Source organism: Sorex araneus, chromosome X (assembly GCF_027595985.1).
Source record: "Sorex araneus isolate mSorAra2 chromosome X, mSorAra2.pri, whole genome shotgun sequence".
Lineage (NCBI taxonomy): Eukaryota > Metazoa > Chordata > Mammalia > Eulipotyphla > Soricidae > Sorex > Sorex araneus.
In genome coordinates, this window is record NC_073313.1 from 310,721,350 (window position 1) to 310,745,568 (window position 24,219).

Here is a 24,219-nt window from a genome sequence, read left to right on the forward strand (position 1 = left end):
TATGCAAAGAATAACACATGCTCAGATTCCATGGCAAGAGCTGTTCATTTGCTAAAATATGTCTCTGCTTTTCAGGCGCATTATGTAGCAGGCATTCATCCTGTCAGAAATCAACAAGCACTATTCAGGTACCTGAACATTTTTATTACCTGCTATCAGTACTCTGTAATTATACATACAGCTCTTTAAAAGCAACACATAGAGATCCACTTAAAAATGATCAATGATAAAATGCTAATCATTAAATTGCTTAAGTTTAAATTCCTTTTAGACAGAACTTTTGATTTTGTTCTTATGGACACACCCAACTGTGCTCAGGACATATTCCTGGCTGTGCACTCAGGGATCAGTCATGGCAGGCTTGGGGTGAGGTGGGGTGGCAGACCCTATGGAATGCTAGAGATGAAGTCCAGGTTGGCAGTGTGCAAGGCAAGGACCCTCTGCACTGTACTACCTCTTTGACCTTAGAAGGAATGCTGAGTGTAAGAAACACAAAGGCATAAAATGTTAGCCCTAACATGCAAATAAGTAATGCAACTCTTTCTCTTCTGAAGACTACATTTATCTTACCTTATGATTTTGTCTCCAGAACCACTTTTATTTGTTATACATACACTTGTATTGTTCTAAGAATGTAGTAACAAGTACTAAACACAGTTTGGGCACCTCTATCTCATATAGAAAAGATCTAAATTTTCTGCTGTTTATTCATTTAACATTGTATTATTCTAGATGAGATCCATTTTACTGCAGTGACAACTCACAAATCTATGCGAATTAATGTAAAAAAAGTTTTGTTTCATGATTATTGCATATATATTTCAAAGATAACAGGGAATCTTTGTTTTTCACAAACCTTTAAGGTCTCACACTAATGGAAATTTAAAACAGATATCTCCATAACTACCTAGACATGAAAATGCAGATGGGGTGAATTACATATGAGCTCCTAAAACTTCCCTCTCAATATGTGGCATTTACATGATATGGTCATAATTGTGAGAGTCTTTTTCATTTTATTTTTGAGGAATGAGCTCCCTAGCCATGCTATGGGTCTGGGTTCAGTCCTTGAAATACTTAACCTGGCAGTATAGTCCCCAAAGTTTAGTGCTTAGGCCAAGCACTGTTGGGGTTTATTAGTGATATACCAATAATACTAGGAGGACCATGATGTCCCAAGGATCAAACTAGCAATCTCATATACTTACATAGGTTAATTTGATTGGCCCAAGGGTTCCAGATATTTAGTCAAGTACTATTCTGGAATTTTTTTTCTATGAGGATGTTTCTGAATGATTACATTGAAATCAAGAGACTGAGAAATGCAGGTGGTGCTACCCACTGTGAGTGGGCTGCATCCAATTGGTTGAAGACCTGAATAGAACAAAACATTAGCCTTCTAAATATGAGAGGATCTCTTTTCTTGCCTAGACAAACTGAAAATAAATTCTTTCCAGGTTTTAAGACTACTAGTCTTAGAACTGTGAGTTTGTCACCACTCTCCAGAATCTGGAGCTTACTTACATACCAATAGATTTTGGGACTTTTCACTTCTCATAATCATCTAAGTTAATCTTTTCTTCTTTCTCTCTCTGTCTAGATAGATAGATAAATAGATAGATAGAATGATAGATATGTAGATAGATAGAGAGATAGATATAGATGCAGATATCCTTCATCCCCTTCCATGTTCACTTTAATTATAAAGATCATATTATAGAATGTGCCCAAGTAGAAAATTAAAATTATCTAAAATTATCTGATGAAGTGTACTAGTGATTTGTAAAGTATACATCAACAGAATTATTAACAAGCTTTTTTTTATTTTGAACTAAAATACTCTAAGATCCCAAACTTGCAAAACTTATGAAGAATGCAGCCTATAAAATTTGCCCTGTTCCCACCCACCAGTATTTATTCCTTTTCAATCTATATTTAAAGACTCCAATATATATAAGGATGAGAAATGAAGAGGTTAATCGAATAGATGTCCTTACATTTTACACAGAGTTAAAAATTAAGATACTCTTTCTTTCTCTCCTCAAAGTCAAATATGTAAAACCCAGAGAACTCAGGGTTAATTTATAAATACCAACCATAAGAGAACTCCAGTGCTTCACTTGGCAACAGAAGGCTTGAAAATTTGTTGAGTAATGTGATAGATACTAACTATTCCTCATGAAAACTTGGATGTAGTCAATATATCATAGATGGCATCTACAGCTAGCTTGGCAATGTCCAAAGGTGGAAAGGTCTGAGGAGTATCTTTTGGCAGGATGGTAGACCTGAAGGATATGCTTCATTGATTTCCTAGAATCTTGAAGACGATGGATATAGAGAGATGACAGAGGTATGTTAGAGATAGATAGAGATGGAGTCAGAGATAGACATAAAGATGGGGATAGAGATATAGCAAGAGATAGAGATAGGGCTAGAGTTGGAGATTGAGATGAAGATAGAGATAGAGATAGAGATTTAAAAAGAGTAGAAGAAGTGCAGAAATAAAAGATAAAATACCCTCCTGGGTAAGTGAATATAAGTCATTGGAAATGTATAAGGAAATGTGTGTATGGGTCATTGGAAGAGCTGATGGAAGGAGTCTTCTGTTGAATACATTGTAAAGAAAACACATGTCTCAGTTAAAGAACATAACATTAGAATAAGAAGACTCCAAGAATATGAAATAAAACACATAAGACTTGGAACACATCCTGAATTTCAGTAAAACTGCATGCAAGAATATTTTGGACATGTTTATTCCCCAAAGTGTCCCCAACTCAAAGAGCTAGGCCTACTACTAATGGAGTAGTCTGGCAGAACTGGAAACACTCCATGGTGATGGAGAATTGGGGGGTGTTAATAAAGGAAGGTTCATGTTTTTAACTTATTTTGGTTGTTTGTTTTGAGGTTGGTTATACCTGGCAGTGCTCAAAATTCACTCCTGGCTCTGAGCTCAAGGATCATTCCTGGTGAGTTTGGGAGACCGGATGGGAATCAGATCTCAGTAGACTGCATACAAGGGAAACAACCAACCAACTGTACTACTACTTTGGCCTAAAAGGAAGATTTCTTTAAACTAATGCATACTTCATTTATTGCTCACAATTCTTAATAATATCTGTACTGCATTCTAAGTATTGTGTAAAATATCCAATCACAGCCCCTGAATATTGATATCTGCTGATACACAAACTCTACTTCATTCTAAGACACTGGTAAGCCTGCAAATATGTTCTGTTATTGTAGATTATACATACTTTAATTTAGCTTTAATCAAAATATTTTTATTGTATCATATGAGATCAAAATCATAGTGACAGTTTTAAACTTATTGTAAATGAAGACTTTGATTAATCTTTAAAAAGGCAAGTTGAACAGCATCTCATAGAGCAGAGATGAAACAGAAATACAATTGGTGTGTTATTTATCTTTTAAAATATGCTTTCCTGCAATTTCACATTCTTAGTAAATGAAGGGAAATGTTAGTACCAATTTAAGCTCTTTAATATGTATCACGTGTTTCAAGTTTTTTTTAACTTTTCTACAGAACCTGTAAAAGTGTTGGATTTTGGCTCACAAAAACAGATCTTGAATAATTTAACTGGGAATCACACAATTATACATGTTACATTCTATTATTTTTCTATGAAATTTCAGTAGCAGAGCCAACACGCAATCCTTCAAATAACTCAGCAAATGTCCAGGTGCTATTATTCCATTTGGAATGTTTTTTGATTTGTTTTTTACACTGAAGGTTTCTTGCTATGTCACAATCAAAAATAATTTCAGTTGCAAAAGTTCGACCTGATTTAAAAATATTTCAAAATTGTATAGACATCTCTAGATGCATATAACAACACATTAGTTTTGGTTTTGCCTATTTATTTTACCTTTGCTAGTCCTTTTTTCTGTTTAGGAGAGAAAAAAATAGTAAAGAAAATATACCATGCCAGACAAAGTCCCTCTAAATCACAAAGATGAAGAAGAAAGATAAAATACAAAAGACTACTAGAAAGACCATTTCCTTAATAGAAATAAAAACAAATAGATATGTCAACCACATATATAACTTACAATTTTTAGTGCTCGCATTCAAAATAAGTTAAAAATATAAGGTAAAATTAGCCTTGAAACATATTTTATTTAATATTTTCAAAGTACTTAGATGTTAACAGTAAAATAAAAAAGCATGGTAATGTAATACATAAAACTCTCATTTTCATACTATTCAAATTTTTGTGTGTTTTATTTGGACAACATATAATATTTCAAGTACTCAATAGGCCAGTGACACAACTCCAAAGGATGTTCAGAAGTACACAAAAGATTTGCTACTATGTATTTAAGTCATCTGCATCCATAGCTGGTGACATGCTAACATAAGTCTAATAACAACTAAGTAAAGACAGAATTTAATCCTGTTACAATGTTCTATAACATATTCTCAAAGCAGTGTTCATAAAGTAACCACCCATAATTGGGACCAGAGCAATGGTACAGCAAGTGGGGCACTTTCCTCATATGTGACCAACCAATGTTGGGTCCCCATCGCCATCCAGGAGTAATCCCTAAGTGCAGAGCCAGTGTTTACTGAGAACTATGGATATGGACAATAAATAGATAAAGTAACAATTACAATGATTGATGGATAAAGAAAATGAGGCTCAGAGTTTGCTCAATAATCATTGACTTAAAATTGCCCTCTGGTTTTTTGGTTACTTGTTTGTATAATATAGGGGTTTTTGTATAGGGATTTTTGAACCACACCGAGTCATGCTCAGGACTTACTCGTGGGTCTGTGCTGAGAACTCACTCCTAGCAGTGCTAGGGAGTTGGGCCTGAGATCTTATATGGTGTCAGGATAAAACTAGGGTAGGCTGCATGCAAGGAAAGCACCTTACCTGTTCTATTTCTCTGGTCCATGTGTAATTTTTAACTTAATCAACTTCTGACCCCTCGGGGGTTCTCTTTCCAACATATTCCACTGACATTAATCTCCAAGTATATCCAGAAGGTGACCTGTCTTGACAGCCACTCACTTAACCACCTTGAAAAATCCCATGTAAACTGAGGCTAGATCTTATGCAGCAGATACCCCTCAAGAATTTTCATGCGGATTGCAAAATAAGTAGCACATTGCTTCTCTCAATAATTTAATCATCTCGGGGGCTGGAGTGATAGTACAGCGGGTAGGGCATTTGCTTTGCACGTGGCTGACCCGGGTTTGATTCCCAGCATCCCATATGGTCCCCTGAGCACCACCAGGGGTAATTCCTGAGTGCAGAGCCAGGAGTAAACCCTGTGCATTGCCAGGTGTGACCCAAAAAGAAAAAAAAAAAACATGATCATCTCAAAAGCAATTGCTAAAAGTTTGGGATCATTTTTTTCCAAACTCTTAGGAACTACTAGGACCTGTCTGTTTGAGCTATAACTAGAGCATTCAGTAATTCACTTGTCTGACATCATATGTAACTGCAACTGTATGGGTAATTTATACCAAATTCTGATTGTTTTGTTTCGTTTATGGGTTAGATTAGTCTTGGGACCACACCCAGCAGTGCTCAGGGATTACTCCTGATTTTGAGCTCAGGCCCACTTTTGACATGGCTCTGGAGGCCATACGATTTTTCAAGGATCAAACCAGGATCGACTACATGCAAGTCAAGTACCCTACCCACTGTGCTATCTCTCCTATTCTTGTTTTATATTATTTGGAGAACAGTCAACTTTATATGACCACTATGGTCCGTACCTCAGAGAAACATGAAAGAAAGAAAAATGAAAAGAAAAAAATGGAAAAAAATTAAAAAGTTCACGTAAAATAAAAATGAGGAGGGAGTGCAGGGCAGAGAAATAGTACAGTGATAGAACATCCTGACCCTGCTCCAGGCTTTCTTCACTGGGGCATCTTGGAGGGGGATAGGATGAGTTTTCCTCCTCAACCCAACAGAGCTCTGCCAGCCGAAAACCTCCAGAACCTGCCATGCCCATGACCGCTCTCCACAGGCTCAGACAAGCCTCACCCAAGAGGGAACCTGCAGAGAACCCAAAGTATGTGCGGGAGGCATGACTGAAATCTCCACACTCACTTGGAGCAGGATGGGCCTCCTCCCCCTATCTCCCAAGTTTGCCAGTACCTTGGAAGTCACACCCACAAACCATCCCTGGTGGCGGTGTCATATAATCTCATCAATGGCCATAATCCAGAGACTCAGACATAAAGCTCCCAGAAGAGAGCAACATGGGCCTCACCCATGAGTGAATCTGTTCTATAATCGTATTCCAAATTTTAGAACTCCTGGAGCCCAACCTCTCATACTCTACACCACTGATGTACCAAAAGTAGCACACAACATTTGATTGGCTTTAACGAACATGTTAGTAATCTCTTACACAAGGGCTTAATGGTTCCAGGATGAAATACAACTATCTTCACACACTTTCCTCTAAGGAAATTTTTTGGACTATTTTTTGGCAGATTATTAATAACAAGCAGTACAAAATTAATGGTTATGATTCTACTTCAGGGGGCACATTTTGGGATTTTGGGTGGAAACATTTGAAATATGGTGGTGGGATAGTGCAATTGTGGTAGGATTGGTGTTTGAATATGAAATGTAATGAATTATTGTGAACAACTTTATCCCAAAAAATATTTAAAAAAAAAAGAGAGTAAGAGTACAGTAATTACATCATTTGTTTTGCAAGTTGCTGTCTCTGGTTTGATCTGCTGCACGACTACATGAGTTTGCTTAAGCAGAAGCAGGTGTGAACCCTGATCAAAGAGCCAGGAGCAATCTTTGAGCACTGCTGGGTGTGGCCCAAATACCAAGCCAAAACAAACAAAAAATAGCTGCCTGAATCATTCATTCCCTTCACCAATAGCACAGGAAACAATTATTCTGTTTTCATACTAGTTCACTCCATACTTAATGGAGAGCAATCTATTAGTAATCTAATGTAGCAATCGAATCTAATAGCATACTGGACAGAGACATAGCCCATGGGTGCAGGCATGTCTACATCAGAGATTGGCCATTGGAATTGATTCACGCACACAGGAAGAAGTCCATGCGATGTTGTAGGAAAATGACTCTCTCAACAGAGATTTTTCTCCAGCCCAATCAGTGATTCCTGATGGAAATCCAGAGTGGAGGGATAGAAAATGAGAACTAAATGATAAAGCCACTGATTCTCATGTTGTTGACAAGGCAGCAGCTCTACCATGAGAATTATCAGCACCACCAACTTAGCACTGAGCACCTCAAAGTGCATCTATGATAGTAATGTCAGTAGTTCTGTCCCAAGATACAGCAGTCAGACCCACTGAGATTCCTGGCTATGCAGAGGAAGTATTTGATATTTGAAGCTTTCAAAGGTTCCATTACACTGACTAAGAGCAGGAAAGGACAAAAGACTAGGAGGTGCCTGGGAAAGAAATTCAATTTTCCTGATCCTCTTAATGATGAGTAAAATGGAGAAAGAGTTAGTGTACTTTACCAAGAATTTGCTGAGTATATAGAGTTACCAGGTTCAGTACTACACTTTTCAGGATAGCCAGTTAAATATGAATTTCAGATGAACAATTAATAAGATTTTGCTTTTACATAGGCCCATCAAGAGATTACTTGTAGTTTATCTGAAATTCCAATTTAACAAGCATCCTGCATTTTATCTAGAAACTGTAATTTGATTTATGTGTTAATCTACACACAAAAAGAATGTGAGCTTTGTATGTTTTCATTTTGAATGTAGGATGCAAGAGAGCAAAGCAGTTAAAAGGTGCAGACTACAGTCAAGCCCTATATGAAATAAGCTCTGACACTTACCCAGTAAGTGGTCCAGATAAATGGAATTCCTTCTCTCAATCCCACTGTGCTCATTTGCAAGATGGGGGTTAAATCTCCTCTTCTGGATTTTAAATAGTAAGTGTCCAGGAAATGGAACATATAATTATCCAGAAAATGTTTGTGTTAAAATAATAGGAACCAACCATGTGGCTTAGGTGGTAGTGTATGTGTGCAACATGCGTAAGGCCCTGAGTTTGACTCTCAGCATTGCATGATCCCCTGAACGCAGTGGGTGCCAGACTCAAGTCAAAATCCTCAGGTCCTCACTGCTAGGTTAAGTCCTTTGTAGATGCCACAGGCCCCTGCAAACCACTGGATGATACCATATGGCCATATATGTGTGTCTACATATATAAATATATAAAATCATCACTGATGTCCAATTTATTCCAAGAACCATAAGTCCCTAACCCAGAACTTCTGAATGTGGCTCTGGGAAACCTTTAGGACCAGATATTGAGCCATCAAACTATGCCATCAGGTGAACAATCCTGAGAGTTACCCCTGGGGCTCTCCAGCACCACTGGATGTGACCCTTAATAAAAATTTATATAAAAGAACAAAATTTCTGTAATAAATAAATCATTTGTGGGAAAAAAGCAATATAGAAATTCATCTTATCATGGGTAAGGAAATAAATAGAAAATAAGAGGCAAAGGCACAGAAGTATACATGGTTTTGATTTCTTAAAAGGGTGATATCATAAAACAATAAAATTAAAATACCACTCAATGTAACTACTGTAGCCTTTAGGCATTTATTTTTCTTTTTGATGTGGAGATTGGGAAGTTGGGGCCACACCTGAGTGTGCTCTATGTTCTGGGGTCAACTCCTGGCAGAGCTCTGGGGAACACACGAAGCTGGCAACTAACTGAAATTGCCCATGTAATGCAAGTTCCTTAATTCCTGTACTGCCACTCTGTTTCTTGAATCTCGGTGTTCTTTTAATTACTAAAAGAAGGACTATTGGGGCCAGAATTTATACAGAAGATTAGGCACTTGCCTTGCATACAGCTGAGTCTAGTTCCATCCTGGAACTGCATATGATCCCCAATCACCGCTAGGAGTGACTCCTGAGCACAGGGGCAGAAGAAATTCAGAGCACAGAACCAGGAATAACCCAAGAGCACATCCAGATGTGCCCCATCACTTAATCCCACAAAAATGTGTTAGCATTAAAAAATAAGTTTATATATTTAAAACCCTTAAAATCTTTTACTTTTTAAAAGAAAATTAAATTGAATTATGTAGGAGTAAAAAAGACTGTATGTAGCTTTGTCTTTTTAATAACAAAAATGTTATTAATATATAAAACAAGAAAATTATTAGAATACATGTAAGTGGGACTTGCAGTGAAAATACTAAATCAAGACAAGTGACTTCTTGCCATTTATAAGTGACAGGGATCACTGATTTCTAAACTCATCCATGGCAGGGTTCAGTATTCAGACAATTTCAGTACTAACACAATCATTGATCAGTCAGACCCCAATGGAAGTCAGTTTAATATCTGAACAAAAACAAACAGCACCTACCCATCCATTGCTGTTTTTCTTTAAAAACTCTAGACTATCTCAGAAGTCTTAAACAGGAAAGATGTAGCACTATTTGACAGCAAACCTTGGCAGGAGTTTTGGCACTTTGAGGAGGAGCCAATCTCAGTGGTAAACCCTGTTATGGGCCGTTGGCTGGGGCATTAAGAAAGGGATGCAGGGTTGGCAAGAACACAAGGCAGAATGTGCTGTTTATTTCCACATCATCACTGTAAACTGTGCTCATGGCTGCATATACATTCTACCTGGCTGTTTGGCTTCCCAGAGATAAACCTGGGAGAAGTTTGTAAGTACTAGGGCCCCAACAGAGGAATGATTCCTCTCTCTTCATTTCAGTTTGTGGTAAATTTTGAGTTTATCACAACTACTGAGTCCTTCATCCCTCAATGCACTAAGTTCATCACTTGATCCTTTTCATGCATACTATGAGAATCATAATGATACCTATTTTATCAGGCTGTTGAGGTGAGATCGTGAAGCAATGCTTCAGGAATTTGCAGGGGCTGACTTAGAACAAGCCTTCAATAGCAGTGACGCCTAAAACAACTGGTAAATTTAGAGCATTATAACCACTGAACAGGGAGTGAATATAGATCCAGAATCCAAATCAGGCAGCCTGGCTCCAGAGTCAGTCCTCTTAATCACTATCTTGCACCATTGCCATTAATTATCCATTAATTTTCATAGAACATCAGAAATGCATTAGTTTGGTTATTCTTAATATTGGTAAAAAGAGTCACAGAGAGTGTTAGTGGTTTGGCCGAGATTTTACCAAAATAGGAGTTTAATCTAACAAGGACAATTCTTCACAGTGATTCAGTAAATTGAGGCTTTCTGCACCCAAAATAGAAGAGTATTCATTGGGGGGTGTGAAATTAAAGGATTGGTGAGCACAGTTCCCCCACCAGGTGGGCTCACATGCTGATGAAGAACATTGTAGCAGACACCACAGGTTCAAATCGAAATACAGACCAGGTGAGTAAATTCATGTAAATGTGCGTACAAAGGACTTCCAGAAGAAAATCAGGAGGTCGCAGACCCAGGAGTTTACAGGAAAAGGGAGATGTATTGCCAAGTTTAGGAAGAAAAGAGGGTTATGGTTTGGCAGTGGCTTGGCACACCAGCCATCTTACCAATTAACAAATCCTCTCTATTGAGGCAGTTCTCAAAGTGAACTACCATGGGCTGTGTGAAGAGTTTCAGCCTGCTGTCATCCCATAGAGACCCCAGGAGACAAATTACTCTCCACTCCCAAAATGACCCTGGACAATCTAAGGCACTCACCTGTCCGACCTAGGGAAGGTTCTGTGCTCAAAGCAGAAAATCAAACTTACAAAGATAGAATTGTATGAATTCCCTTTACCACCTGCCGTCCTTATTTGCCATTACAAATTATCTAATTGCCAGTCTGAGAACACACATACTGGCTTACTCTACTTAAATTTGGAGATATACATATGCTCCACTGTTGCCCTCTTTGGTACCTTCCCTCACTTTCTGTCCTCTTATTCCCACCCGCTCTTCTTTGCACACCACCCCAAATGACAAACAAAAATAAAACAAACAAACAAATATGTGAAACTTCTTACTTGGAATGATTCAAGAGTCTCTATACTATTAAGACACTGAGTAATGATTGGCTGCTTTCCAAGTGGCTCTGCAGTCTGTTAAATAGCTCAATTAGTGAGCAGCACTCTTTCTCTCTCTCTCTCTGTCTCTCTCTCTCTCTCTTTCTTTCTCTCTCTCTCTCTCTCTCCCCCTCTCCCCCTCCTCCTTCTCACTGTCGATCTTTCTCTCCATGCCCCCTCCCTTTATCTCTCTCACTGAATTTTGCCAAGTGCCTGTTGTATTTGAAGGGGCAATGCCAAATTATCCTAGCAACATCCCTATAGAACCTTGATGTCAGGGAAACCTCAGTGCAACCAAAAAAAAAGAATCCCCAATCAAGGTCCTGTGGGGACCAGGAGGCAGCAAAGAGCATTGAGAGCATCTTGGCAGCGTATTTTTTTCTGAGTAGTGAGAGGCTAATGAGCAATGTAGGTGAAGACCCTCAGGAAGCACCTGGGCATCCTGCCCACACAAATAGAAAAGAGCAAAGAGATGCAGCTAGTCTGAGTCCAAGACCAGAGCATGGGATAGAGGGAAGGAGATGAGGGAAAAACAGTCCAGGCCAACCTAAGCCAAAGCTCTGTTGATTCATTTGAGCTGACACGGATCTAAGACATGGATCCCTTTTTCTAAAAATACAATTCTCAAACTGTATAAGCCAGAGGGGAAAAAAAGGCAATACAAAATATATCAGCTGTGTGTCTTGGAAAGCACTCTTTCTGGGTTTTCTGGTGAGCTCCTATTTCTCTGCTCCTGAGAGAAGGTTTAGGTAACATTGTCACCAAACACAGAAAAGGATCCCTCAAATATACACTCTATTTATGTCTCTGTGTGGCTCAACCAGACATAAACAGTGTCAGGAGGACAAATGAGAACTTTACATTCTTAAACGAGTCCACAAGTCCTACATAATTCCCCATTCCTGAATTGCAACTTGAGGTAATGCTCTGAAAATTCATACAGACAGCAGGACATTCATGTCGTGAGGTAAACACATCTCGTCTGTTGTCTGTTTTAGCAACACTTTGTTGGTATGTGCTATGTGATACCGATGTATTCATTACATCCCAGCATTTACAATATACAGTATTTCTCTGGTTGATTCATTACAATCTTCATACCAATTAGGGAAAAGAAAATATTGTTTGCAAATATACTTTTAGGGGGATTACATTTATCCTAGAATATTATGTATCACAATTTTAGAAACATTAAGTCCTAGCATTTACATATAATTATTTGCTTATACCCTAGAGAAGATATTTAAATGTCTTTACCCTTTCTGTTGGGTATGTATTTTCCTGGGAAGGAGAACCCCATCACACAATTAGAGAATTGAAATAAGAGAAAATATTCTTGGTTGCTAAATTGAAGAAAAAGTTGCCCCAAGATAAAAATCTTTAATGTAAAATTGTGCTTTGATTTGGGTGGTTTATTTTTGTTATGACATTATAGGAAATTTTTCTTTGAATTTTAAGCATAAAATCATGCAACTCAATTATCAAGATATTTGCATCTGAGAAAATCAAATACTGAAATTAGACTCATAGGTTTTAATGTGGACTTGAATCTGTCTCTTTGTAATTTCAATAGGTTTTTGGAACTGTTTTGCCATGAATGCTAATATGCTTTGTGATTTAAGTAGTGATTCTGCACATGTTAAAACACCTACAAATTTCAGCTGGAAGTAGACAAAGTATATTGTGAAATGTTGCTAAAGAAAATCATAGAGGTGCTTCAAAACTGAGATGTACAAATATATCTTTTTTCATATCAAAAGACAATACACCTGTGAGTGTCTCTCTTTATTTAAAACTGAGTGCATCTATCTTTAAAAGCGAGGGAAAGTTCATTTTAATAGCAGGACCTCATATGTTAGAACACTCGTCCGTTTTTTTTTAAAGGACAGATCAAAAGTGATAACAGATACCTAGAAAAGTCACAGGTAAAATTCTGCATTAGGATAATCTGTCATCCATTTCCTTTTTTTGTTCCTGGGGAAAAAAAATGAAAAAAAATGAGAGAAAGAAAGAAAGCATAATCAAAAGCCTAAATGACAAAGAGTTGACAGTCAGATTCTGTGGTAAATGATTCCAGAGTCGCTGGCCTGCAGAGACGCAGAGGAAGTCCCCAGCAGACCTGATTAATTCCAGTCTCTCCAGCTGCCGGGGTGCAGAGGGTAAGCAGTTTCGCAGAGAGGAGCCTATTACCACTACTAGGCTGAAATAGATCTAATCAACTCACAGCCGCTCAAAAGAAAACTTTACAGGTTTAGCTCACTAAGGCAGTGCTTTAAAATGATGACTACAAAGGATCATGGGAGTCTGAAAGCGTTTAGTCTTTATTGCAGCTCAAGGAAATTTTCTGCTGTGGTTAGGCCATGCTAATTTACCGAACATGACAAAGCCTCCCAGACCGTGTGACATCATTTGTTGAAAGGCCCCAGTGCTCATACTGGAGTATTTTGAATATTACTTTTTTTTTCTTCAAAAACAGTTAATTTGTTGATATTTCATTGGTGTTTGGGCTAATTACATACACCATTATAAATGTCTGGACTAACCTACTTTAACATTTAATTTAAACAACAATGCTCTGTAATTTGTCATGGTGCTCACAAAGTGGTGAATATTGCAACTTTGTTTTCTAAGCAGTCAACATTTTACCACTGCATCTTTAAAGGAAATTCCCAACAGGAAAGGAACTCTAAGAAACTGATATGTTCATGTCTTAGTATCAGAATTAAACTAAACTAGTAGCAAATTGCATCATAAATAATGCTAAGATCTGAATGGATTAAAAGCAGTAGAAAGTAGTAAACACTAAGTTCTGAATTTTTATGAATATTCATTTTAGATGGTATAAGCACCTCCATTTTAATGGGAAATAAGAAGAGGGAAATTATTAAGACCAGGAAGATGAACACGTTGGATGAAAATCAAATAATAATCTTTCTTCTTTCTTATTTTTGTCTTGGGGACAGGAGAGGTTTTAAATATTTGTAAAGATTTGCAAAAGTGAAATCTGCTTCTGGTTAATCAAAAATTGAAACTGCATGAGTTACATGATACGTTGTTTTGAATGCTATTCTGTAATAGCAAATACACACACATATTAAATATATTGATTACTAATAAATTCACTGATCATTTTGCCAAAAGAAATAAAAATATACTCAAATTATTGAATTTAAGTCAATTACAAATAATAATCTGAAAGATGCTTTCTCTAGACATTTTATGCTGAAGGAAAATATAGTGGACTCTGAAAGATGAGAACAGTGAAAAGCAAACAAAGATGGGAATCAGAGATAATGTGGAGTTTCAATAATCACATTTAGGTAATATGGTGTTATTTTGGCACAGTTCTTTAGTGAGGGGCATAAGATGGAAAATAATCAGCTGAGGAAACCACAATTTCAGAAAACAGAAAAATATAGTTGCATTATATATTCTCCCTCAAAACTCCAAGATTTTATTGAAATCTGCCCCCTAGATACAGAAGAATATCCTACCCTGATAAGCATCCACGTGAAATTTATCTTAACAATAGTGGGTTCTATAGAATTATTATTGGTACTATCTAAAGTATTGTTATCATCTAAACTATAAATATAAATCTGAACATTTTTTCTGTGTTGAATTTTTATCTGAACATGGGTTCATTCTTGTGTACTTGAACTATATTTAAGTTGATCTAGGTTTTAGATCAAGGGAGCATTTCCTTTGCTGAGACTTTTCAATTTTGTCTCATTGAGATAATATTTAAACTTCTGAAAAGTTCAACACTAAGAATCCATCAGCACCCCATAATAAATATTCAACCCTCTGAAACTGTAAGGCTGACTGAGTTAGTCTCCCAAAGAGCAGGGAGTTCATGCTAGTCACAGGACACCACGGGTCGGATTTACTTCATTCTCTTTCAGTGACAGTTCAGAGTGGCCTCAATGTGCAAGCAATTAGACAGCTGTACAGATAATTGGTTTGACATGCCCATTTTGTTCTTCCAAAGGGGTAAAAAATCCTTAAGAAAATCCATGGATGATTTTTTAAAATATTTGTTAGTCTTATTATTGTTGTAATATTGGTTTGCAAGTGTATAAATATTTATATGTTTTAAGAATGCAAGTACCACACCACCCCCACTACCACTACCTAAGTGACATATCTGCCCACCAGAGCTAATAGAATGTTTTCAGTCTGGTGGTAACCGTAGTTCAGTCATCAGAATCCATGACTGAACTTTCAACCATATACCACACATTCAAAAATAGGATGTTTCATAATTCTGCCATTTCTAAATGGAATTGTAGTATTTGGGGAGATATTTGCTAGATGATGCATGTGGCTTGGTCATTAGAGAACTGAGCTTCTAAGTTACAATTTTTGAACAATTTCACCAAAGTAGTTTATAAATTTCAGTCTTTTACAAATTGTGATGATAATAAGATATATACATGCAGATATATACATATATAATTGAACATTGTACTGACAATCATAGTATATATTAACACTGAAAAAACGAAGGGGTAGATAGGTAAAACAATACAGAACTAGAAAAAGTAGGTGCAGGAGTTAAAGCACTTACCTTGCATATTGGCAATCCTAGTTCAATACCAGGCACCACAGATGGTCCCCTGACTACTACCAGAAGTAAACCCTGAGCAAAGCCAGGTGAAATATTTGAGTACCACTGGGAATGCATTCTTCCCCAAAAAACAATGTTTTTGTTTTTTAAAAAAGAAAATGACTAATATAAAGTTATTAAAGCAAATGGCCTACTAATGCGAACTAGTTGTATTACCTACAATGCAGAGAATCTTGGAGTAACGAAAGCTTGTAGACTTTGGGAGTGTAAACAAATACATTTATACGACTAAAATATTGAAATAAGAATGATTAATAGAAAAGCCCTACATAATGTGAACTGTTTTGGGTGCATATAATTTTTGAAAAATGGAAAATATTACCATCATTCTTCTACCTGTATAGATCTATAGAGAGATAGGAGTGTCTGTGTATGTGTGTTTGTGTGTGTGTGCGTGTTATTAGAAGATATGAGCTTCCGTGGGATAGATACTGAACGAACCAGACAGAAAAAGGAGAGGCACCTACATGGGGTCCATGCCAACTCAGAATTGGGGACCAGAAAGACCAGCTCTACCAGGTAATCCCACCAACATTTTATGGAACATGTGTTATGTACTACTTTTAAGGAAAGAAAAATCACTCTGCAATCACCCAGGTTAAATTTAATAGTCAACTTCATCCAGAAATATCACAGTGATGTCTTTGGGATTGAGAAATGGAGATTTGATTGTATTGGCAGATTTTTAGACTAAATTCCAGGAGTAGTACTTTTGACAGGCTACTTCCATGTAATTTATTTCTTTTGGTGGAGCATTATGTTTCTGATTACGACTTATTTTTAAATCTATGTATTACAGTGTTTGTGCTATTAAATATTGCTCTCATTTCCTTTAAACAACAAATTCTCAGCATGGGATCTTAAAGATGTGTTAATTAAACTCAATCCATTTCAGATCTATTAATTCATACTGTGATCTCTCATCATCTTTCTTATGTTAAATAGGATTTAGGGCTGGTCAACAGATGTAAAGTGTTCAGAAATATGATGAACAATCAATTCCAATGACCATTTCTGAATCGTATTTCTCTTTTCTTCTTTCTCCTCCTCTTCCTCCTCCTCCTCCTCCTCCTCCTCCTCCTCCTCCTCCTCCTCCTCCTCCTCCTTCTTCTTCTTCTTCTTCTTCTTCTTCTTCTTCTTCTTCTTCTTCTTCTTCTTCTTCTTCTTCTTCTTCTTCTTCTTCTTCTTCTTCTTCTTCTTCCTTTTCCACCTGCCTCCTCCCCTTCTCCTTCCCCTTCTTTCCTTTTCTTCTCTCCTTTCACTCCCCCTCCCTTTTTCATCCCCCCTTCCCCTTCTCCTCCTTCTTTCTCCTCTCTCATCTCTTCATTCTTCCTTCTTTTGTCCTTGTTCCTACACTTGATTATATTTCAGTTAGGCTAGATATTTGATTCCAACAGAGAAAACATCTTATAACTCCCCCAAGTGTCTATCAAATATTACCTATTACTTCTTTCCAACACTTTGTTTTTCTCCTGAAATGACTACTCTTACTTTGATTCTGCAATTGACAAAGAACAAAGACTGCTGAATACTCAATATTAGACAGTAGAGAAATAGCACAAGATAGCATTATATGTCATTATATATTGGTGTCTTGCTCCTTCTTTCAAAGAAGCTGTTCAAATCCCAAACAATAGCATAGCAAAAACACCAGCATCAACAAATGTAGCCACGAAAACCTTGAGGAGTAAGAAGAGACCAGGAATTTGACTTTTAGATTAGAGTTTCGATGGAAAAAAAGCTATAAAAGATGACAGACTTTAAAATTACTAATAACTGTGTTCTGCTGGTCTTGTAGTAAAGTTAAAGTTAACACACAAACAAACCTTTTTGTTAGATACTGAAAGATAATTTATCATATAACTGAAAAGACAAATTCATCAAAACTTGAAAACCATTAAATATAGCACCTTTCGCCTCTACCATATCTCTTAAAAGTAAAAATGTTTGTAGGTTAAAGTAAAGTACAGAGCTTAACAAAGAATGATAGAATTTCTTCAAGAAGGCTCTATGGCTATGACCCTAGTGAGTGATAATTGACCAAAAGGCAATGCAAATTATAACTACTCAAGCTTAAAGTTGAGGTCCAAAGAACTCTGACCAATCAAAGTATTCCCTTGTTTTGCCGACTGGTGGGTGGAGACTCATTTCCACATGTCCATTATGTTAGTTATAAAATGAGAACTTCAGTGATTTTTAAAAGCAAATATCTGAAAAAAGTGACGTATCATGTGTTTTTAAAAAATAAAACCAGTTTGATTTTTAGTGGATGCTTTGTAACAAAGTAACTAATATAGGCAATTCTGGCTTCATCTAAATATATGAAATGACATTTTTATTGGGGCAAGTGACTATGTACTTTGTGGTCTTGGATTTTCTTCACCATATGTTTCACCATATCAATTCATTTTCCCTTCTTATCTGCTTTTATTCAAAACAGAAGCTAAGCAAGGGAAGAACACTTTTGATCACTCATTATTTTCTCATCTGAGTCCTTTCTGAGTCTGTCCTTTTAAAAATGACTACTTTTAACTTATCTTTTCTCTGATTACCAGGATAGAATTTGCCACATTCCTGCCTTCAAATGACTAATGATTTTAAAGGTCTTGCAAATTATAGTTTTCGCTTATTTTTCAATTCCGGTAAGATTGAAGCATAAAAACAATATTAGTACAAATTAATAAATGCAAGATGCTCCCCAGAGAGATTCCATTTCGATTTTTCACGTATAGAAGTAGTTTTGACTGTGATCTGCTTTGAAATTTTATAAAACTCTTGCCAAAGGTAAAAATAATTTGTAGTGATGACATTCCCTTTTCACAAATGCACATATTGTAGAACCTGTGTCTAGCCACAGGATTTCACAATCTTTTGGGATTGGCAATTCACACAGTGCAAAATCCCATTTGCAACATAGCTTTCCTCAATCTCATGGGAGTCATTGTGAGAGCATTTTAATATAATAGTTTTTTTTTTAGAGTTGAGAACTCTATAATAGTACTTAGTCTAAGACAGAAAAACATAAAGCAGGGTTCAGATAATAAATTGATGGCACCCCCAAAAAAGGCCTTTTTAAAACTTTATTTGTAGCCTATGTGTGAATCCTTACCTACTCTACTGCATTTTTTCAATTTTTTTCTATTAGAATGGCAAAGGATCACAGACACTGGATTCATATATTCATTCAGAAACAATATGTGGAGAATAGTACTCATTTCAAGAATAGCAACTCTTTCACATCCTATATCTTATCTAAAAAGACTGCTTTGCTTTCTCTGATATGTGAATAAGGCAAAGCTTTATGAAGAGTATTTCTTCTTACATACATACCTCTTTTCCATGGTAAGTTTTACTTGAAGCCTGATCAATATTCTAGTCTAATCAAAAGGTCCCACCCCAAGTTTTGTCATTCTTATTTTCAGAACTTTCAAAAAAATGTTTTAGATGTTTCAAAATACAAATGCCAGGCAAGGTTCCTTATATTTGCCTTCTGCAGAACTCACACTCCCGTATGTCCACTCCTAGGATCGAGCAGACAAGTGTATGCTTAATCACTAACTAAATATTGATGACAATGCTAACTCTGACCCTTGACCAGGAAAACGATAGCATGTGAAATGTGCAAAGATGACACAGACGCCTTGTCAATTTAGCATTAGATGCTTTATCAACTGTTCATTTTGGGCAATCTTTCTTAAAACAAATCATCACTTTTAAAGCCAAACTTCTGGTGTAAGGAGGAAAAAAAGCCTCTACTCATTGTACAGAGTGATTATTCAGGAGTTGAGATGCAAACTCCTTAGGGAGCCTCCTTTTGAAATCATCAGGATATGCGTTTTTTTACAGACTCTTTCAAGCCTTGTCATCATCAGGCACACTTAGGCAGTTAGCTCTTTACACAGCTGTAAGTCATAAACAAAAACAACAGAACTTGTTCCCCTGAAAAAAAAATATTTAGACCTAAAAATTTGAACATACTTCAAACGAAAATAATCAAATACAAACGAAAAGATTCTGTTTTGCTAAAGGAAAAATAAGAGAACAATAATTTGCTTTTTGCTTTGGGAATCTTTCTCTTTGGACAGACAAAGAGTTAACTGATTTTAAAATATTCAACCTGCTGTTTTTAATTTAGTTATTGTCACCAGGGTAAAAAAAAAAGATGAGTAAAACAGAGACTAGTACTAATCAAGACAAAAAGTAACCTGATTTTGTAATTCAGAAAATTGCCCAGCTTTTTTTTTTTTTGGCCAGATGAATTGTCTTCATCTGTGATATACATTCAAAAATGAAACTTAGATTAACTCCGTAAAGGGGTCCTGTGACTTTAGTTATTCCAAAAGTACACAAATTTAATGAGTTTTTAAATATTAAAACTCTTCTTTATTGTCACTACTATGAGCTCTTAATTTACAGAGCAATTAAGTCAAGACCCTCATCTATCAGGACATGTGCATTTGTTGAAAATCTAGTCAGTTTTTATTAATTGATGCTATAGAAATACTGAGGTGAAATTAATATGTCTTCAGAGGTCATGCTGGTGGTGGTGGGAAGTTAGCAAGAGCAAGAAGTGAGATAAATAAGCCACTTCTATTTCCTGATTACTCCAGAGATTGTTGAAATATTAAATGGCACAATGGTTACCGTTCTCAGCCAAAATGCTTGCAAGAAAATGCCCCCTGAGTTTTTCTCTGGCAAACATCTGTCATGGGTAGTAGCTGAGAAATAAGGAAACTTCAAAGCAGTACTTTCTGTTTATTAGCAGAATGCGAGTGTAATGTTCTTACATTTTAATGCAAACCAAGTGTTGATGAGCTGAGAGGGTAGAATTAAAAAGTAGCCCAAATTTCCTTTGTTCTTCTGGATAGGGCTGACATGAACATTTGCAGACAGTAGCCCTCCTACTCAAGTCTTTTCCATCTGTAATGCAAATAGTAAGAGGTAGGGCGGGATCAGGCTGGAACTGACCTGTAGAACCAACTAGATGCCTGTGCCCCCGTTCGGCATGAAACTTCAGTGTAGAAACTTTATTGAAGAAAGTGGTGAGAAAGGTGCTGTCCTGAGTTCCAAATGGGGCTTTCATCTGGAAAGTGGCAAGACAGACTTCAGAAAAGTTCACTAGAGGTGAAAATCAGAAGATACTCTTGTTTTCAATTGAAATCCAGAGTGTGCCAATTCTCTGAGTGATGTTCCCAGCTCTGACACTTGCTGGGAGGGTCTTTGCATAAAGAGAGTGACTTTTTAGTTGAATTAGTAAACGGATAATAGTTTTCACATTTCATGATTCTTTCGAGAATGGATTGCCTAGCACAGCAATCTCCAAGCCATCTTGATTCCTTGAACTCCACAATCCACAAGGCCAGCCAACAAAAGTACGCAACAAAGCAAGCGAACACAATAAAAAGACATTTCCTAATGTATCCAAGCTCTGTTTGGACACTACCTTCCTTCCCACACTTTTAATTCTGTGCAATTCTAATTTTACACAAGCAACAGAACAGGTTGTGCTCTCTATTCCTGGAAGCTGAATTTAAAGGGAGAGATAAATATTCCGTACTCTTTCCTCTTGCTGTGAACCCATGTCCTCTAAAAGTTTGATGGGACCACATCACAGGTCCTGGTAACATACTTCCATACTCAGACAGGCAACAGAGGCAAAAAATAAAATTAAATTAAATTTTAAAGGCAGCAGGGCCACACATGCTAGCTTCTGCAAATGCTCTGTAATAAATTGTTCTTTCTGCAGAGCTGGAGACAGATTTTTCTTCCCTTTGCTTCTTTCCTCCTTTGCTAGGAAGGACCAATGGGAGGCTTTCTTTCCCACCTGGCCCTGGCTGCCTGTGCCCATAAATTTGCCTATGCAATGCCTGTTTACGGGTCGCTGATGGAACATGGAGACAGTGCATTTTGTAAGCACCGGGTAGATAATCATGGTAATTGATGTTTGGAGCTGTGGGCTCCTAGGAGCACCGGGTCTCTTTCTCCCAGTGAGGCCCTGCTCTCTGTTATCAGTCCAGCCCATAATTAAATATCACTCTTTTACAATATGTTTCAGGCTCCTTAATGAGTCTAAAGCAGAAATAGTCACCTCTTTCCCCTCTGAGCTTTATTTGCTTGTTATTAAACAATGTTATTGAGCTGCCTGCTTTCCGTGTGTTGCCAAACCTGCATCATTTCCGTTTTATAATTGCACAATTAGAGCCAGTGCTTTGCTTTCATACATCAGCAGACCCTGCGTGCATATGTGTGTGTGTGTGTGTGTGTGTGTGTGTGTGTGTGTGTGGAGAGAGAGAGAGAGAGAGAGAGAGAGAGAGAGAGAGAGAGAAAGGGGGAGAAATCAGGTGTTCATGTACACTACTCGAATGCATCTTATTTTCATTAAGTGCCAGATTTTGCAAAATGGGAAGTGATTTATCATGAGCCATTTTCTCCTATCAACCACCTCCACCAACCAACACTATGACTTTCCCAGTGACCTTGTGCTGTGTTGTGGAGGGTCCAATTTGCTCATTGTTACTGGCCTCATAATCCTCTGCCCCTCCCCCATAGCCTTTCTCCCCCAAGCAAAATCCAGTCATTTATATTCTGAGGCTAAACGGTATTCTTTTTTGCCCCCAAAGCTGGCAAGCTGTCTAACACTAGTAATTCCTTCTAACGAATCTCCAGAGAGAGCTTCCCCTCTCACACTCTCTTCTCTTTCTCCCTATCTCTCTCTCTCTCTCTCTCTCTCTCTCTCTCATACACACAAACACACACACACACACACACACACACACACACACACACACACACTTACATGCATCCCCCCTTAAGCTTCTCTAAGCAGTGTATTAAGTAGCTGAGGAAAATCCATTCACATTCTCCTGTGTCGCTTTCTTCTCAAGTCATGAACCCATCACAGACTTTCTAGCTGTAGGTTGCCACGGTGAAGATTTACAATGCCAGTTATTCATACATCTGCCTTCTCTTCTCCCCCCACTCCCCCATCCCCCCGCCCTTATTCTTAAATCCCTTGGGCGAGGGCAACCTTGATACTGAGAGTCGTAAAATTCATGCGGGCTTATCATCCTTGGTGGAGGCTCCAGGCACGCTTTCTCTCTCAGCTGCCTGCTCACTGCCAGGACGTGGGCCTTAGGCTTAATTGCTAACAAGGGGCAGGGTGGGGCTGGAATAAGGTGCCACTGGACAAAACCATTTTTAAAAATAAAAGCAATATCTGTTTTACTAACTTTGGATTATTATTTTTTAAAAATTGCTCACGGGTCTCCTAAGGCCAGTATTCATTTGATGCAAGAATGGTAAAGAAAATGTGATTTTACTGGGAATAAAACCAGATTAGGAAGCCCACTTATGTGTGCTTAAGATTTAATGTAGGAAGGACTCAGACCCCCTCCTCCCATTTCACATCAGTGGCAAAAGTTGGAAAATTCAATGTTTTGCAAAACTTGGTGACCAGTGTTGGCTCTGCAGTCTTATTGTTCACCTAATTTTTTATTCTTCTTTTAATTGCTAGTAACTCCAATGTTCTAAAGAATGTGCAACAGTGGCCTGAGAGATAGTACAATACGTGAAGCCTGCCCCTTCCTCACCACAGACTTGGGTTCCATCCCTGGCATCCCATAGGTTTCCCTGATCCCAACCAAGAGTAATCCCTGAGCACAGAGCCAGGGGTAAGTACTGTGCACCATGCTGTGTAATCCAAAAACAAACAAGAAAGAAAGTGTGAAAGAGGAAAAATCGATATTTTGAGCAGCAAAAATTAATGTCTTAACAAAGCCGCTGAATTGTATTCTTACTGTGAATAATAAATAATAAATAAGTAATGACAGTCTTATATAACAGAGCACAATGTCCAAAATACTTTTTTCAAAGATGAGTTGTTGGGAATTAAACATTGTGATCTTGATGAGATTTAATTCAAAATCCTCTGTAAAAGTTTATGGAATCATTTTTAGGTGGATTGAAATAGAATTCTATTTCATGGTTCTAGGTGACTCTAATCATGTATTTTTATTTATTCACTTTAAATACATAAAATATAGCTTCCCCCGTAATTTGTTTGTTTGAGGACCACACCTGGTAGGACTCAGGGCTTAATCCTGGTTCTTCACTCATGTTTTATCCCTGGCAGTCTTTGGGGGCCATATGTGAGCCAGAGATTTAATCCTGGTCAGCAGTATGCAAGGCAATCCTACCTGGTTTACTCTACTCTGGCCCCAGCATCCCTGGTACTAAGTTTATTCAGGTTGGCTATGGTTTGTGAATCCCAGGGGGCAGATTCCTCTTCAGAGCACCCCCCCCCATCCAACACCTAATATAAACACTGGTTTACAAAGTTATTGATGACTATTTGTTACAGACATTCAAAACACCAACACCAATTCCACCACCATTGCACCTAACAATCACCATTAACTCCAATTTTCCAAGCCACCCCTCATTGCAGGCCCTCAATAATTTATTTTATATTGCTTGTTATAATTTTCTTTAAGAATTATCAAAAAAATGTTTTCTCAGAAGAAAGTTCGTGAAGATTATGTATCTCACCATGGAGCTAT